The following is an 11,990-nucleotide window of genomic DNA, read 5'->3' on the forward strand; positions in this document are numbered from 1 at the left end:
CTCTGCTCCGGCCAGCCCCATGCGAGCAGGGACCGTGCTTCCTCACCGCTGGGTCCCCAACCCCCAGAACAGTGCCTGGGAGGTGGTAGCACTTCACAGTTTAGTGAATCGGTGGGATCCCCCAGCAGCCCTGGGATGCGGGGGATGTTGTTACAGATGAGAGGTCTGGGCCACAGACTCTTGTGTTCGTGCTTTCTTTCACGCGTGCATCATCCACACCTGTGTCTGTTCGCTGGGACGCAGAGCGGACCCCCAGACACCCTCCCTGCCCTCGGAGCTCCCAGCCTAACCGGTGGGTCAGCATCTCACCCACCGTCAGCAAGTGGGCGGTACAGAGCTAGAGCATCTCGAGCACGAGACCTTGCACGAGCCGTGGGGCAGCTAAGATCTCGAACCATCTGACGCACCAGAACGTGACCCGGCGCTGACTCGAGCCAGCCGTGGAAGCAGCTCGAGAGCCTGAGCCAGGGCCCCGCACACTAGAGCCCCTCCAGCTCCCACCCGCGGTCCCCCTCTGGAGGCAAAAGTGGCTCCGGGGTGAATTCCAGAGCAGAACCACCTCCACACCAGTTCTCCCACCCGATCCGGCACCACTGGCAGAGTGCGAGGCAGCCCGAGAACGAGAGCCAGGTCTCGAGGCAGCTCAGCGCTGCTGGGGGAGGCCGGTTTCCTCTGACAAGGCACAGGGACGGGCTGTGGGGATCAGCACACGGTGATCCCCCTGGCAGGGTGGTGATCTTCTCTCCTCCTGCTGCTTCGGCACCATCTCGAGACGGAGAACTGGCCTCTGCCCCGGGGCCAGTCACCGCTGCAGAGTCGACGCGGCTGCCGAAGCAGCCACAGACCCAAAGCCCGCTGCAGAGCTCGAGGCATTTCCATGTCCTGCTGCGGGGCCTTCACCAGGAGCTCGGGAGCAGGAGCCACGTGTGCCACAGTGGGAGGAAGCCACATGGCTTGTGGTCCAGCAGGTTCAGGTGGCTCTTATCGTACCACATGGCCTCGATCCCATTGGCCCAGTTGACCACCATCACCTGGTGACAGGCTGAGGTCAGTCGGTGAACATCTGCCACAACCCCCCAAAAAAGCCCCCATGTAGTAGAAGTCACCCTGGTCCTTGGGGATGTGGGCCTGGGACTGGGACCAGCGCTCATAGCTTAAGTCCTCACGGGCCACCCAGTAGAAACCGGGGTGCAGGGTGGCAAAGAGGGGGGACAGGATCTCCATGCCCACGTGGTCACAGAACTTCATGTCCACATCCCCGCACACCATGTCATCCACCTCAAAGAGGAAGCACTCCTCATAGAAGCAGCTCATGATCGCCATGTGCTGCATGGACACATCCTGCCAGCGTGGGGCACCGCGGACCTCAAGAACCCCCACCCTTCAGTGCTCCTGGAGGGGCACACGGGACACAGCAACCAGCTGGTCGGTGAAGACATAGTAGATGACCCTGTGTCCACCATGAAGTGATTCTGCAGGAACAGCTCCAGGAAGACCCCGTATCCACAGGGGCAGGGGACAGGGCAGGAAGAGGGTCACTGCCAGAGGCTGGCAGCAGGACCCCAGAGCTGGGGGTCATGGACGTGTGCACCTTCTTCATGGTGACAGGCCCTGTGCTGCTTTAAACAACAGCCACCCTGGCCTGTCCTGAGCAAGTCCACCGGCAGGGCCTCCCTACCTTCTACTCCCAGAGATAGGGGCCATCAGTACCCCATCTTACACAGGGGAGCCTGAGGCGTAGGAGGCTGGAAACCCATGCAGCCCCACTCTCAGCATGCTGGAGCCAGGAACACCCCCCTGTCCTGAGCTCCCAGGCAAACCCTGCAGGTGCCCTCCCCTGGCTGAACCCCTGCAGGTTCTGTCCCCACCTTCCATGAGTTGAGCAACTTTGGGCACAGCGCCTGTTTCTATGCCCTACAGACTGGGTAGAATCAGCAGGGCCGGCCACCTGCTCCACTTTACCTTGAGTGGGCTGTCGCTGGTCCCCAACAGAGCTGTCTCCACCCCCTATAGGGTCCTCCCTTGAAGGCTACTGGGCCTCTGGATGACAAGGTCCATCAGTAAACCACTGGTATTCCTAGGAGGGGTCACCCTCGAACTCCCCAGATCAGGAATCAGGTTCAGCCTGTGGACAGGGAAGGGGAAAGATGACCCCTGGAAGAAAAGGGGGCTTGCTTAGACCCCAGCCTTGAATCCAAGGGTGTAGCTTCTGGTTCCAGGTCTACATCTTCCCGGCCCCAAGAAGTTGGAAGTCTTGTCCAACTTCCTCACATGGCTGGTCCCCCTTTGAGGGGACTACCTGCCCCTCACTATGGGGACAGCAGCTCCCCCATTGTCAGCAAGGGTTGTGAGCCCCTCTGAGACTGATTTTTTCAAAGACTTTATTTGACAGAGAAAGAGACAGCTAGAGAGGAAACACAAGGAGGGAGAGTGGGAGAGGGAGAAGCAGGCTCCCCGTTGAGCAGGGAGCCTGACATGGGACTTGATCCCAGGCCCCTGGGATCACGACCTGAGCCGAAGGCAGACGCTTAATGACTGAGCCACCCAAGCACCCTGAGACTGATTTTTTTACACAGGCACTAAGACTACTTCCCTGTGCCTGCCCCCATACCTCGCAGGTTAGTAAATCGCTCACACAGGGAAGGCAGGTACTACATTTAAATAGGGGACGAGCACACACACCCAGCAGACATGAGTCAGGTCACCAGGGGGCAAGTAGAGGCCCAGCCAATGGGAGAACAAGCCAGACATGATGCAAGGGGAGAGAAGAGTGCTCCTGGCAGAGGGCACAGAGAATGCAAAGGATTGGAGTCAGGCCCAAGGCACATGTGGGACAACCACACAGCTGGGTGGCCCACAGAGGGGTCTGCGGTGGGAGATGTGAGGCTGCAGAGGACAGACAGGTGGGGAGCGGATCGCAGAGAGGCTCAAAGGTTATGTTCTGAAATGATCAATCTGGTTACCGGACGAGAATGGTCTCTATACAGCAGAGGACAGGGAGACCCTAATCCTAACCTCTAACCCTTAACCCTAACCCCTAACCCTAACCCTAATCAAACATCATGCTCAATTTTGAGGACTAACAGCTCTACTCTGAACTCACAAACAAGTCCATCATTCTGGCTTTCACTCATTGCCCAGTATTGTACTGAAAGTTCTACCCAAAACAATAAGGCAAGAAATAAGGCATCCATATGTGAAAGGAAACAGTAGAACTAGATCTATTTGGAGACCAGAGATGACATCATCTTATACAGAGAGCTTCTTAAAAGAATCAACAAAAAATCATTACCGCCAGTTACCTAATTCAGCAAAGTTACAGAGCAAAATATCAATACACAAAAATCTCTCTTATTTGTATACACTAGCAATGAATCATCCAAAAAGGAATTCAAGAAAACCATTCCATTTTAGGGAACATCAACATTGACCAAATACTTACGGATAGATATAATCAAGGTGCAAGTCCTGTCCACCGGAAGTTACAAAACATTGCTGAAAGAAAGGGAAACGTGAATAACTCTGAGGACGCCCCACGGTGATGAAAAGACATACTATTGATAAGATGGCAATAGTACACAATGCGATGTGGAAGTTCAATGTGTTCCGAAGGAAATTCACAAAGGCCTTTGGGAAGAATTGCACAAGCTAATCCTAACAGTCATATGGAATTTCAAAGGACCACAAGATAGCCAGAACAATCTTGAAAAAGAAGTTCAAAGGTTAAGGTCATACTTCCAAAGTTCAAATCTTAATACAAAGCCAACAATAAGTCAAACGTTGTGCTATTGTCGTAAAAGTATGCATACACCCTGAAACAGAGAATACATTGTATGTTAATTAATTGAGTTTAAATTAAAATTTTTTTCAATAAATAAAATATTTTTTTTAAAACAAGGTATGCATACAGATCAGTGGGATTGAACTGAGAGCCGAAATAAACCCCTTCATCTATGGTCCACTGAATTTTGACAAGGGTCGACAACATTACATTGGGAGACAACTGGTTATCCATGTGCAGAGGAATGAAACTGGACCCTTACCTCATACCACATAGAAACATTAGCTCAAAATCAGTAAAGGCTTAAATGGAAGAGGTAAAATTACAAGAAATAAATGGGGCTAAATCTTCATAACCTTGGATTTAGCAATGTTTTTAGATCTGACACCAAAGCATAAGAAAAGAAAGAATAGATAAAATCATATCCTCAAAATTAAAAATATTTTCAGGGCGTCCAGGTGGCTCAGTAAGTTAAGCATCTGACTCTTAATTTTGGTTCAGATCATGATCTCAGGGTCATGAGATCAAGCCCCATGTCAGGCTCCACGCTGAGTGTAGGGCCTGCTTGAGAGTCTCTCTCCCTCTCCCTCTGCCCCCGACCGCTCGCACACTCTCTCCCTCGCTATTAAAACAAATGTTAAAAAAAAAATTTAAAATCTTGGTACATCAGAAGTTACTAACCTAGGGGCGCCTGGGTGGCTCAGTTGGTTAAGCGACTGCCTTCGGCTCAGGTCATGATCCTGGCGTCTCGGGATCAAGTCCCGCATCGGGCTCCCTGCTCAGCAGGGGGTCTGCTTCTCCCTCTGCCCTCTTCCTTCTCGTGCTCTCTGTCTCTCATTCTCTCTCTCTCAAATAAATAAATAAAATCTTCAAAAAAAAAGAAGTTACTAACCTGAATGTGAAAAGACAGCCCCCAGAAGGAAGGAAATATCTGTACCTTATGTATCTAGTAAGAGTCTGTTGTCCAGAATATATAAAGAGCTTTTACAACTCCTCAACAAAAAGACAACCCAATTTTTAAAATGGACAAAGGACTTGGATAGACCCTTCTCCAGAGAAATCATGGGGAGTTGGGTGTTTAATGCATACAGAGTCTCCCGCGGGGAGAATGAAAAAGTTCTGGAGAATGATGTACAACCGTGGGAACTCAGCTAAGGCCAGAGAACTGTGTACCTAAAACGTTTTAGGTGGTAAATGTTATTTATGTTTAGTCACAGTGCAAAAATGAATGAGGGACTGATGTATGTCACAACATGGATGGACACTGAAAACAGCCCAAGTGACAGAAGCCAGACAGAAAATGCCACTCAGATTAGAGCCATCTGTGCTCCTTCAATCCATCAGGGTTGTGCAAATAGCAGAAAGTCTCGGGAGCAGCTCCAGAAAAAGAAAACTGGATCCGAATGGAGAAAGACATTTCAGACTGTGGGGCAGGTGGTGACAGCTGAAGTGGGTCTGTGGTCTGGGTTATAATGTGGAAAAGGAGATGATTTCCTCATTTCCTCATTTATTATGTGGTGCTTCTGCAGGAGAGTGTCCCTGTTTGGGGTAAAACGCACTGAATCACTCCGTGTGAAGTGGTCAATGTAGTAAGGAGACGACAGCTGAGGGGTCAGAGTGTGGAGATCAAGTGTATTTGTGCTGCTGTGACAGGTTTACCACACTTTGAAATCTCTACAGAGTCAACTATTCTTCCAAACAACCATGTCAGCACCAGGTCACAGAAGCAGAGACGACATCAAACTCCAGGATGGAGGCCAAGCCCTCCCAGATCCAGTTCACCCACCGTGGAGAGGCCACTCGGCCTTGAAGGAGGCCACATGGTAGCAAGAGACTCGTGGGAGGATTAGGTCCGTGGCCCCTGTGTCTTGGGTGCAGAGGAAGCAGTGGGATTTGGAATTCCAATTTTCCACAGTGCTCCACCAAAATCTGGTTAGAACTGTGAAAATGCATGAAGGGAAGCCTCAGGAAAGTGGACTGGGGACGCCAGAAGGGGAGGCTGGAGGGGAGAGCCTGCCACTCAGGGTCGTTACAGGAACAACTGTCAGTTACAGGCCCAACATTAGAACCCTCCACAGGAGAGACTCACCAGTCACAGGCCCCAGAGGGTAAAATGCAGGTTTCACCTCCTCCAAGAAACCCACCACCCCTGCAGCTCAGCAGGTGACAACCCTCCATCACCTGAAGCCCTGCTTTTCTCCAGTGGACTTTCCTTCAAAACAACCCTCCCAACTTCCCCCACCTTCCCAAGAAATATTGTTTCTCTCCTTTCTTTTTTTTTAAGATTTTATTTATTTATTTGAGACAGAGAGAATGAGAGACAGAGAGCATGAGAGGGAGGAGGGTCAGAGGGAGAAGCAGACCCCCTGCCGAGCAGGGAGCCCGATGCGGGACTCGATCCCAGGACCCTGGGACCGTGACCTGAGCCGAAGGCAGTCGCTCAACCAACTGAGCCACCCAGGCGCCCTATTTTTATTTTTTTTAAAGATTTATTTATTTGACACATAGAAAGAGAGAGAGAGCAGGAACACAAGTAGGGGGAGTGGGAGAGGGAGAAGCAGACCCCCCGCCGAGCAGGGAGCCTGATGCGGCATTCGATCCCGGGCCTCCAGGATCACGACCTGAGCCGAAGGCAGTCGCCCAACCGACTGAGCCACCCAGGAGCCCTCTCTCTTTTCTTTCTTGCACTTGCCTGTGATGTGGCCGTAGCTTGCTTGTCCCCGATTGCAAGTCTCTGCTATTCCCAAATAAACCCATTTTGCTGGTAAAATAACTGGCAGTTTTAGTTTAAGATTAACAGAACTAATAAATTCGATAAATTTGCAAGAAACAAAACCAACATACAAAAATCAATTGCATTTCTATGTGCTCATAACAAACTATCAGAAGTACAGAGAACAATGCATTTCCACCTGCATCAGAAAGAACACTATACCCTGGAATCCATTTCACCAAGGAGGTGACGGACCTCTTCTCTGACACCCTGATGACAGGCATCGAGGGAGACACACGGAGACGGGAAGACACCCCGTGCTCAGGGAAGAGCGGACACTGTGAAAATATCTACTCTCCCCCACCTTCTCCAAGAAATACTGACCAGGTGGCAGACCTGTTCTCTCTCTCTCTCTCTCTCTCTCTCTCTCTCTCTCTCTCTCTCTCACACACACACACACCCGTGAGACTCTGATGACCGGCATCGAGGGAGACACACGGAGACGGGGAGACACTCTGAGCTCACGGAAGAACCGGCTCTGTGAAAATGTCTACTCTGCCCAAAGCCGTCTACACAGTCCGCGCTGTCGCTGCCCAACTTCCAGCCGGGTCTTCACAGACACCGAACCAACAGCCCCGAGGCGGGTGTGGACGCGGGGAGGACCCCGCAGGGCCGAGGCGGGGGGAGCACGAGCACCGCGGCGGGAGGCCGCCCCCGACCGCAGACTGCCGGAGGAGCCCCCGGAACCGAATCTGGGCGCGCATAAACACGTGCGCGTGGGCCGCCGGGGCAGGTCCGAGGCCTGAGAGCGGAGGCCCGACAGCCCAGCGCGCAGCACCGCACACGAAGCCACGGAAACGCCCCGGTCTGTGCGCCCGCCCTTCCTCCGCGGGGTCCCGTGAGCGCGGACCCCTCAGCAGCCCCGCTCAGACGGCTTCTCCTCACCTGCTCCTCCCTCGGCGGGTCCTGAGGAGGCCGGGATCCTGTCAGCTTGGACACCGCCCCGTGTCCTCTGCAAGCCTCCGCAGTGGGTCCTGAGGAGGCCCGGCTCCTGTCAGCGCGGACGTCAGGTTCTGAGGTCCGGCTCCTGTCCCAGCGGCTGCGCAGGCCGGGCTCCAGGCGGGAGCAGGGGTCGTGCGCCCTCTGCAGGCGGGGGACGCAGTGCAGGACAAGGTGAGCTCAGCGGTCAGTGGAAGCACCTGCTCGCTCCTGGGGTCCTGCTAAAGCCACTAAGTTCTGAAAATTCAAGCTGAATGGAGCCCAATAGCCCCCAAACTTCTCCAAAAATAGCTAAGGAACAATTAATCAGAAACAATATGGAAGGACAACACTCCCTGACCCAAACAGTGCCACTGAACATGACCCTGGCCCTGACTGAACATGATTCTGACCCAAACTTGATCTCAAGCCTGGTCCTGACCCCAGCCCAAGACCCTAACCCTACCTCCAACTCGAACAATGTTCACAAAATCAAAAGGTAGAAACCATGCAAATGTCCATCAGTGGCGAATGCATAAACAAAGTGTGGTTAAGGGTTTGGGTCTGGGTTCAGGTTTGGCTCAGAGTTCTAGGTCAGGGTTTGGGTTTAGGATCAGGGTGAGGGTGAGGGTTTTGGGTGAGGGTGAGGGTACTGCTTAGAGTTAGAGTTTAGGGCTTTAGGCTTATGATTTAGGGTTTAAGACTTAGGGCTTAGGGGATAAAGTTCAAGGTCAAATTTGGGGTTTGGGTTCAGGGCTCATGAATCAGAGTTCGGGTTCAGGGTTTGGGTTCGTGGTTCATGGCTTGGATTCAGGGCTTGGTTCATAGTTCAGGTGTGGGGTTCAATTTCAGGTTTGGGATCCAGGGTTCCAGTTTGGTGTTTAGAGTCACGTTAGGTTTTAGGGTTAAAGTTAGGGGTTAGCGTTAGGTTTAGGGATTACACATGTTCTTCAGTTGTCATCATGGACACAAAATTTCTATCTGAAGTTTCTAAATCTGAAATCTATTTAGTCTGGGTGTCAGGAGCTTGTTCAGAATTTAGGGTCACAGTAACTGCCTACCAACAGCATTCTGACCCTAGAGATTCCCAGTCACCCAGATGCTATTTTTTTTTTTTTTCTTGGTTCAAACATGCCCTCTGCATAGAAGGGTGAGCTGGTGCCAAATTGGGGATGATTTCACAGTGGTAGAGGTGTGAAACCAAATATTGTGGAAATGTCCATAGAAAATGAAAAAGGAGACAAATAATTTGTTGACTCCTGATTCTTCCACAACAACAAAGACCAAGTTCCCGACAGAATCTGATAATGTTCCCTAGGAAGGACTATGGTACTCATTACCAGTACCAAAAGAGGGCCCCCTCCCCTGGTTTAAACTAAGACTCACAGGAGGATACTGCCTATTTTGTTGTCAGAAATAAAATTTTATTATTTGGATGTTCCAGTGGACAATATGTGGAGGGCATTGCCAACATTTTCCACTCTCCCCAAATCCTCATCAACACACGGATACAATGCAGACAACATTGTAATGCACTGCTCATTGGAATTCCAAGAACAAGGAGGGCTATTAGAACTAATAAAAATATATCTACTATTAAACTCAGAAAAAGCACTCTTTATGGGCACTTAATGAGGACCCCTATCCTTAAGATCTAACATCTCATCCTATGGAATCCACCCATAAAAATCGTCAATAACAATAGCCTGCCAACCACTGTAACCACCCCACTATTTACCTATAGACTTGTAATACACACTCCAACCGCTAGAGACACACTCCTCAGCAGCCGAACAGGACTTGCCCACCCCCGGGGGACCAACTGTTACAGTGATGTAAAAAAATCCCACTCCTTGGAAACCCCAGCCGTGAGGACAAAGGCACAGAAACTACACCCATAACTTAATAAAAGACAGACATCTCATTAGCCAGATGCTGCAGATCACCACCACTCTCACGAAGTCACTCCACAGCGGACTCCAGATCTGTCTTCTTCCCAGGATTACGAGGTGCGCCACATTCTTCCAATACGCCACCCTTAGAACAAAACCTTTAACTGTCCTCGTCGGTCCTGTGTGCAGGCTCACAGTGAGCCCTGCAAAAGCCGGACACCTTCTTGAGAGCACTCAGCCTCTCGCGCCTATCCTAGCAGATAGAGGGTGCCGCCGCTCTCCCCAACTTCTGTACCAACTGGAAAATACTTTGAACAAGTCTTGTCATACTCCATACAAAAGGCATATTCTTCATCTGCAAAATTACTGACGGTGAAACACCACGGATTCCTCGCACCTTCTTGAACCTAGGTAAATTGGAGATACAGGTTGGCCAGAGCTATTATCCCCAATCCCCATACCCCCCGCACACACACACCCTTACCTTGTGCATTCCAGACCAGTTTCCATCAGCTTTGCTCATTCTCAGCCATTGTGTCTGCAGAATAGTAGAGTAGAACTGAGGTGCCGGGACTGAGGTGCTAGGTACTAAGCCAGCACCTTGGACCCACTCACTACCAGAAATCAACACTCGTTTTATCAACAGATGCATCACAGAAGACGTTGCCACCACAGCAATTAGAAAAGTCGTTACAACAGAGGACCTAACAACCTCTACCAGTCTCCACGGCCCCACTCCCTGGCTCCAGGGACTGGCTCATCCATAGGCATGTGACCTGGTCCCAGCCAGTGAGGTGGCAGGAAACTCGGGTCCCGGCCTGCAGAGCAAAGCATGGGGTGGACCACCCAGGCCGGAGTCTTTTCCATCAGGACTGCAGAAGTGGCCTAGGCGAGGCCAGTGCCAGCCCCACAGAGGGCCCAGGAAGCCAGGGGCTCGATAACATTGCTGAGGGCTGAATCGAACTCGTCCTGAAGCCCACACATGCTAGGTCCTCCACTGACTCACCATAAATGTGCTCACGGTCTTGGCCTGAACAAGATGACCGTCTGCGTGGTATATACCCCGCAAGATGTACCCTCCACGCAATGGGGACATATTCAGCAAAACCATACCTACATGTACTTCAACCAACATCTCATGGGAAGCTCGTGGCATTCAGATAAATGCGGGGGAGTTCCTAGGCCTTAATTGTTGGTCAGTCTCGCTATCATCTTTCAAGTTTAGGGGCCGGGTCAGGCAGGATAGATCCCAGTGTACGCCCACGTTGCCATTTCAGAATAAGAGCCCTCTCCCCCACTGTCCATCAGGTTGCAAATCTGGGGTGTGGGAAACTACCACCCATGGGCCAATGTGACCTCCCCCTGTATTCTGTAAATTAAGTGTGGCTGGAACATGAGCTATGGACGGTCTGTGGCTGCTTTCAAGCCACAATGCAAGAGTGGAGTCATCGTCAGAGAGACCACGTGGATCGCAACGCCTAACAGAAAATCTTTACAGAAGACTTTACAGAAGAGTCTGTGCCGATCCCTGTTCTAAAAGGTAATATTATCATGTCACTCCTTTGACTAGAACGTAGCACTTTCTCGGTAAGGACTAATTTCTTTACCCCCACAGGCAAGGACTTCCATTGTTTTAGCCAGAACTGCATATCCATCCTCCTCTATTTATACCTTTAATGGCACATCTACATGTCTGCAGCCCAGTGTGATTCACTGCAGTTTACATGGTACTGATGCTCTGAAACGGAGGTGTAAGTGTGAACGTGTGAGTGTGAGCGTGTGTTGACTCTTTGTTAGCCACGGTATGCGAGTAGAACACAATACAGTAGTGTGCTTTCTGTCTCACAGTGACGGCCACGTTATGTGGTTACCTAATGACATCAGAAGGAATCCACCTTCATAGAACAAATTTCGTCTGGGAAGATTCTCAAATCCCTTGTCCTGGGCCCTATGCTCCACCGTGGCTGGGGGCACACAGAGGGACAGAGATGCCTATGGTTCAGGACAAAAGATCCCGAAACCAATTACTTACCTGTCATCCAGCCAGGCAGCTGTGAGGGAGATCTACTCGTAGCAGAAAGGACAGAACGAGAGACAACAAATGACAACATGGAGTGACAAGTGCCACTACAGAGGACGCTCAGGAGGACTGGGGTGTGCAGGGTTGGCCAGAGCAGGGGCAGGGGGACCAGGAATGCTCCAGGAGGTTGATCACAGTTGTGTCCTTGCGTGGCTACACGTGTCAGTGTGACTGGGCATTGGCCAGACAGGAAATGACAGGGCGGGGGGGGGGGCGGGGGGTCGCTACAAAAGAGATTTCTTTCCGTACAATTTTATTTTGCATGCTTTTCTGACTCCCCAAAGCTGGATGAGTATAACATGAGGTATGTAGTTTGCCATTTCTTTAAAGTCTGAGGTACGGCGCACAGAGCACACTTGAGATTTATTTTTGTTGCTTTCGCAGTCTGATGACTTTTCCTGCCTTTATATCTGACCCAAGGACAGGGAACAAAGTCAACACAGATCTGCACACTTTGAAATGTCAACAGAAACCTGCAAACGCAGGTTCCCACAGGAGTGGAAGTTTAAGGACCAGAGTGACAAAAAGGGGAGGAAGATAGCAAGT

General features: G+C 51.0%; 1 pseudogene; it reads right to left on the minus strand.

The window, feature by feature from the left end:
• Window positions 1–896: 896 nt before the first annotated feature.
• Window positions 897–1,508, minus strand: LOC118006851 (annotated as a pseudogene).
• Window positions 1,509–11,990: the final 10,482 nt, after the last annotated feature.

Source organism: Mirounga leonina, unplaced genomic scaffold (assembly GCF_011800145.1).
Source record: "Mirounga leonina isolate KUSES-001 unplaced genomic scaffold, KU_Mleo_1.0 Mir_99285, whole genome shotgun sequence".
Taxonomy (NCBI): domain Eukaryota; kingdom Metazoa; phylum Chordata; class Mammalia; order Carnivora; family Phocidae; genus Mirounga; species Mirounga leonina.